This window comes from Hakea prostrata, chromosome 5, assembly GCF_041222555.1.
Source record: "Hakea prostrata isolate BN-2017 chromosome 5, UWA_Hpros_2, whole genome shotgun sequence".
NCBI lineage: Eukaryota > Viridiplantae > Streptophyta > Magnoliopsida > Proteales > Proteaceae > Hakea > Hakea prostrata.
In genome coordinates this window covers 51594452-51601930 of record NC_142604.1, presented here as the reverse complement: position 1 = coordinate 51601930, position 7479 = coordinate 51594452, and positions in this window count along the sequence as shown.

Sequence of the window (7479 nt, the reverse complement as noted above, 5' to 3'; positions counted from 1 at the left end):
ACCTAGCATGTTCAGGCTGCAGCTACATGGGAAATTCTAGTGATTGGAAAATTTTTATTGAATCCTAGTGGTGGATTAATAAAAAATTATCAGTTTGATTTTTTGCATGACCCATTTTACCTTGGTAATCTAAATAATTAAATAATTTTGGGAATTTTGTAGAATCCGTAAATTCACCCGTGGGTTAACATATCATGCATGAGACTGTTCAATCTAAACATAAGATCTTCTTTTGCATGAGGGAGAGAAGATTTGGATTCCTACAATTTTGGAACTTTTCGAGAAAGGAGGATCATGTGTTTAGATTGGATATATGTTATGAATTCAACCATGTGATTTGGAAGGTTTCCTCTTCGTGTAGGTAGATGATTTAGATTCTATGATTTATATGCACCGTCTTCTTTTCAAAATAATTGGTTCATTTTTTTAGGTAAATTCAAAATAACTAGTTATTAATTTTCTCTGAGTCTTAGGGTTTTTATATCACACCAATCGAAAAGGGAGTTGCCGCATACAAGGATTCTATGAACATGAACTATGCATAGCAAGTTCTTACCAAAAAAAACAAAAAAAAACTATGCATAGCAAGTTATTTCCTCCCTCTAGTTTTATTCAGCACCTGATCCCTACATGGATCAAGTTTCTGTAGCACACTATTTATGCTTCTCCAAAGCTAATATTTTTCTAAATTGAGAAGCAAGAGACCTGAAACTTTCCAGTCCTTTCCAGATTAGATAGTCGAGTAAATCATGCCATGGCTCTTCAGTGCTTCATTTGAGAAGACTACCGCTGGCAATGTTTATCTGATAGAAGTCTTGAGCTGGGGATTTAGAATCATTTGGACCAGAGCCAGATCAGCTAAATCATTTCAATCTTGAGCCCCTGAATCAAGATGAAGCTCAAGATTCCTGGAGTTGCATGTCTCCAACAGCCTTCAATGCTTCAGCTAGATATCAGGGCACATTATCTTTGGATAAGCGCCTTGTTGCTGTCACCTCAGTTTTTGAACCTCAACCAACTTGGTTTGCCTGGGAGCCATGACAACTATGGTACCCATGTTTGAATTTGGATGTATATATCTATAGGGTACTGCACTGGTGTATGTGTTGGGTTTTTTTATTTTTTTTTATTTTTAGCCCAATGGATTTGTAATAAGATTCTTCATCCCTGGAGATGCTAATGGTATTAATTGGTTGAGTTAACGGCTGTGGTGAAAGAAAGGTTAGGTTGGAATTATCAAGATATACTATCATCTGGAATCAAGATAAACGTATTTCTTTGCTTGAGTCATGCAAATTAGACAAGGTAAGATGTTTATCCTTTGTATTATAGATATTACACTCTGATTTCTAACCAAAGTGGAGGTACATGTAATGGAATCCGTATTTTTCTGCTTAAAGAACTTACTTCTCTTGGATCTAACAGATTCATACTCCCTTGGGCTTGTCTTTTGTAATTGATGAAATTCGCTGCTTTGGAACTTCATTTGTTGATGATATGTATGACAGGTTGAAGGAGATCATCATTATGCTTCTTAACATCTCATGTGTTCCTCTGTTTTGTTGTAGCATACTAATGAGTTTTTTGGAGAACAGGAAGAAAAACATAACTAGAGCAATGGTGAAATATCAAAATTTTAGCCATCTCTTTCGACTCTATAAAAGGGCCCAAAGATTAGTGAACGGTGAAATATCAAAATTTTCTTTTTCAAAATTCCAAAGAAGAATTTTGATATTTCATCAATCAAGCAAAGCCATTTAATTTCCAATGATGTTTAAATGTATATCCCTATAACCTTCCTTATCCAGCTGTATACGACTGAACCATTGAACAAGGATGACCATCTCTTCAACTGTTTTCAAGGTCCATCTCTATAATAACACATCCATTTGCCTTAAATTTCATTTTCATTTTCACTTTTCGGTTTGGGTTTGGATTTTCAATTTCATTTAATGGGCATTGGGGATTAAGGCTCTTTTTGGTATCAATTTTCATTGTCTATTATGACTATTTAAAAGAAATAAGTATAAGAATCCATTATTGGTCAAGAATGACAAATGATTTGGTGACATTTGTCGACAATAAATTATGGAATGAAAAATAAGTTTGGTATGTCAAAATGAAAATTTTCTAGAAATTAATAATGAAAATTAAAAAAAAAAAATCCTATTAATTTTAATATTAACAATTAACTAATTACCAAAAATATACATGAAATAAAATATTAGTTTAACAATCTGTTTAACAATCTGTGAATTCTGGTTTTCCTTGCATCACCTCCGCAAATATGGCTGACAGCACTTCCGCAAGGACGGCTAGGATGTTAGTTTCGAAAAGGACCATAGATGCCAAACCGGAACCCACAGCTGTACCGTTGACGAGGGTTAGACCTTCCTTGGGTCCCAGCTCGAAGAATCCTAACCGTTCCAGTCCAGCAGCAAGGCTTCAACAGCATCGAGCCATTTACCATCTGGGCCCTTTGCTTCGGAGTTGGGACGGCCTGTTAGCAGCCCTGCGATGTAAGATAGAGGGACCAGATCTCCTGAAGCAGTGATGGTTCCACGGAGTGGCAAGCATGGAGTGATGTTATGGTTTAGGAACTTGGTTATGGCTTCCATTATTTCGAACCGTATACCCGAGTAGCATTGAAGGAGGGTGTTGATCCGAACCAGCATGGCTGCTCTTGTAAGTTGTGGCCGAGTGTGGCAATGTGTGGCTTGACTCTAACCCGTTTCCAAACACTCCAGCATTCAAGAATATAGAAAACCCAGTAGAATTACCACATCTGGAACAGCTTTAACTATCCCCAAGAGCCAAATATGTTTCACAGGCTCAAGGGAGGCAGCAAGCAAGCTAGCTAATCTTGGAAGTTGAAACAAGTAATAGATAGACGACCCACCCAGAATTGTCTGTCATGGACTCTGGGGAAAGAAAAAGGGGTAGAAGAAAACAAGAAATAGAAAGAGAAAAAGGATTGAGATTTCCAACGGCTAGGGTTTCACTCTCAGGGGTGAGATTAACCAACTCTCTTCCTTTTCCAATCCAACTCAAGGCCCCATTTAGATAAAAAGCTTTTCTGCAACTCTATCATTTCCCACAAGAAACTTAGCACAGCGGGATACAATCCCACCGAAATCCATGTGATGGTCAATAACGATGGGTGCCTACCAAAATTATCGTTCAGGAAGATGGTCAGCTGGTTGAGCAGATAAAGAACTTAAGCTAAGTTAGTTAGCCATGGGTAGCATTAAAGGAATCTCTACTGATCATTATTGGTCCTCAAGCAAATGCGAGAAGAAATGAACACACACCTTAAGAAGAAAAAGAGAAGTAAAAGTAGCGAGAAGCCTTGAAGGAGAGCAAGTTTGAGCAGCCGCAGTTTGCAGGAGCGAGAAGCCTTGAAGGAGAGCAAGTTTGAGCAGCCGCAGTTTGCAGTAGCGAGAAGCCTTGAAGGAGAGCGAGTTTGAGCAGCCGCAGTTTGCGAGAGCGAGTTCGAGCAGCCTCCGTTTAAACTTGAGAGTTGAGAAGAAGTGAGAGCTTGCTTTAGGGTTTGAGAGGGTTTGGGAGGAGCTTTTATAAAATAATGCGTTTTTACCGTTATAACCCCATCTTGATTTTAAAATTTCAAGTTTGCCACCGCATAAATGAAGAGAATGAATTGTCCCCATAATCTACAATGAGAATTGATACCAAAAAGAGCCTAAATGAATTGGTGACGGTGGTAAATTCTCAGAAAGGGCACCAGAATTCACTAGAGAACATGCATGTGTTGTTTGTATTGTCGTCCTTGGAGAGCTTAAGTACCCTGTAATCGCACCCATGCGTGTCCTTCTTTACACTCTTGGTCGATACTTTTACTTTAGTGGCTACTCTTCTAGTATGGCCAAGAAACGCTTGAGAGGTGACTTAATTGTGAGGATATAGATTACAACGTAAGAGCTTGAGAGAATGCATTTGCATCTCACTTTTCCAAATTCTTTGTTCCACACGCCAAAATGAGAGAATGCATCTCCATCCACATCGGTCGGGGGGTATAATCGTTTTTTTTTTTTTTAATTTTTTATTTTAATCTTAATTCTTTTGTAGAAAGGTATAATAGACTTTTTCTCTCTAATACTAACTATTCTAACAGAGAAGGGGACACAGATGCTTTTGAAACTTAAAATGGGGTGCTAGCGCATTAAGGCCTCTGTTTTGGAGTATTGGAGCAAATTGTTTTGAAGATCTCACAAAGGATTTATTTTTTCACCTGTTTCAACTTGCAATTGATTAGAAAGAGTTACAAAATTTAGCAACCTTCGCATATGGGTGCTTATTACAGTGGCCAAGTTGATACATGGTAAAGCTGTTCACGGAAGTTAATTTATAATTATAGAAATTTATAGTTTAACGTATTGAAAATAATCTATCTGCATTTTCTTCCATCACTTCTTGTAGTGATACCAGTTTTTTTAATTGTATTGAGCTCTTTGCCACAAGTTGCAAGTTTTTATGGTATTATAGAAATCATATTTACGATTATTGCTTCAATTTGTCTGAGGCTTTTCCATATTTACGATTGCAATACAACATGGTTAAGTTGTTACAGATAGAAAATGCAGGGCACTTAGCATGTTCAGGGCTACATTGAGAATTTTAGTGATGGAAATTTTTTATTGAATCCTATTGGTGAATTAATAAAAAGTTGTAACTTTGATTTTTTGCATGACCCATTTCTCCCTGTGGATTTAAATAATCAACTAATTTGGGGAATTTTGAAAAATCTACAAATTCACCTATGGGTTGAAATTTTTATGCATGACGTGGTTTAATCTAAACACAAGATCCTCTTTTTGAATCTAATTATGCGTATTGAAAATTTTCTTTTTACGTGGGCGAAATATCCAAACACTATATTTATATGCAATTAAGGCTTATGTTTTAATACATTTGGTACTCATTGAAAATATTCTATCCTTTCTTGAATCCTAAAATATTTAGTAAACTAGTTCTAGAATCTTTATTCAAAGGCAGAGGTTGAAGATGGGATAACTAGAGTGCATACTCTTCTTTGTTCTTATTTTTAGAGCAAATTACAGGGGCACCCGAAAATGGAGGCCTAAAAGCATTGATACCCCCACCTTATGTTAAAAAAACAAAGACACCTCAAAGTTGGATTTCCATTGGACGCATAAGTCCAAATCGTTAGTGAAAACCACTTACCATTGTTTATATTTTTTCAGATCTCGAAATACCCTTATCAAAATCAGAAAAGCGGGGGGAGGAACCAACAACAATTGTCTTCATCGAATACCTTTCACTGGCTGGATAGAAACGTGTTCACATCTACAATCATCTTCATTGAAGGCCCTATCTACGTTCTTCATTGATCTACATTTTTTCTAGTAGTTGCACCCAATAGTTATCTTGATTGTTTTCTTAGAACCCCTTTTGGATTTCTTGTACTTCCGTTTCTCTCTCTCTTTCTTCCTTGTATTTCCATTTTGAGTTTGGAATGCACTGCAATGGTTTTGATCTTTTAGATGGGCTTCTTTGTTGAAAAGTTTCCTTTTTCGGGTGTTGGGCCAACGAGCACTAGTACCCTTGTTCTTGGCATAGTTAGTTATTGTGTTGGTAATGTTCAATGAAAAATCCAAATTTTTGTCTCCAATTTTATTGATGTATAATGTGCTATTCGCCGATTTGGTTTTCTGGTGAATTTATTTTCTTAATGGCCTGTGTTGTGCAGAACAAACCTTATTGCCCCTACAAAACCCAGAAACAATAAGATTTAGCAAAGAGGAGTAGAGGACCATATACTACAGCGTGAGTCGTTAGGTTAACATACCATAGGAACAAGAGGGAAAAATGGAAATTGTGGCTCAGGGCATAATGGCGAAAATAAGTCTGATAAAGAAGGGTAGATAAAGTCTTTTCACTCCATTATACATAAGGGTATAATGGTCTTTACAGTTGTACAATACTACAATTAACCATTCTAATGAAATAAGACCTATGTGTTTTTCAAACATAAAGGGGGAGGGGGGGTGTCAGTGCTTTTAAGCCTCCATTTTGGGGTGCTTGTACAATTCGCTCTGTTTCTTAAACTTTTCTTTTTATTTACTTAGACTCAATTTTTGTATTTAAATAATATTTTAAAAAATAGGGAAATAAGTTTTTGTGTTTTAGAAATGGACACTGAAAAAGCGGACTTGTTTATTCTATATTCTTTTTCTTTTTTTTTTTTTTAAATTTATTTTGCTTGAAATAGTTTTGATGGTGTCATGTGTTTATAAACAACTTCTATTTGTCATGAAATTTAAATTTAAGATTTATATTAAATGCATGACACTTTCTAAGAAGTTGTTGACCACGGGTTCATGTCACTTACCCATCACCATTTTCAATTGTTTTGAATTGTGAGAGTCACATTCACCTAAGAATTTGAGGAAATCCACTGACATGTGGTTGATCATGTGCGTTGGCTCAGTTGATAAAGATGAACAATTCATAAAGGGTGAAGAATTGTCTTCTTGGACCTAGCCCTTCTCCCTTGTATAACAAACTATTAGCAAGAAAAAGTTACTAATTCTAGGAAAATCACACCACTTGGGTAGTAAGAGTTATACCAACAGAATAGAATGGTCTAAAAGTAATTTACCCAACTTATTCTTACTTTTTGGACCGGGGCCTGTAGGCCCATAGGCCCAAGGGATCTTGTTAGGTGAGTGTCATTAATGCGATGGTGCTTGTGGAGCTAGGTTAATGCCGCGGAAGTGGTGATGCTTGTGGATCTAGGTTTGTGCCACTGAGGTGGTGGTGCTTGTGGAGCTAGGTTTGTACCATTGAGTTGTTGGTGCTTGTGGTGCCCAAATTTTGATGGTCGTCACATGGTTTCCGTTAAATCTTAGTTGCTCAAAATATGGTCGGTTCTTTTAAAAAAGAAAATTGATTTCTTTTTTCACTTGAGTTGATTATATGTGCACTTGGTGTTTTTAGCAGCTAGGATTTAATTGCAATGCTAGGCACCACCATGTTGGCGCTAGCTTAGTAAAATTCAAGCCCAAGTGATAGGAAGGTGTGGAGGGACAGAAGACATCTTTGCTCTGCGTCTACAAAGAAGGTGCCACCTTCATGGTAGAAGCACATCTACCATTTTTCTTAGTCAAAAATATTTCTCCTCTTTGATCGTTGGCAAGCACATATGCTTGGCCCATTGCCACTCCACATGTGTAGGGACTGTAAAGTACTCATCTTCTTCCATGAGTTGTTTGCTTGTTTTCTTTAATGAAGTCTCTTTACGCAAAAGAAGAAAGGGAGGGGGGGAATTATGGTGTTTCTTGTAGTTCTAGAGTACATAGATTTTGTAATTCTCATGGCGATAAGGATTGCTTGTTAAAGACTATGGTGTGTATAGCAATTATTCTTCTTTGATAGCACGAGTGCTTGATTTACTCCATCAAGTATCTTTATATCTTTTAGCAAACCGAACCATGATAC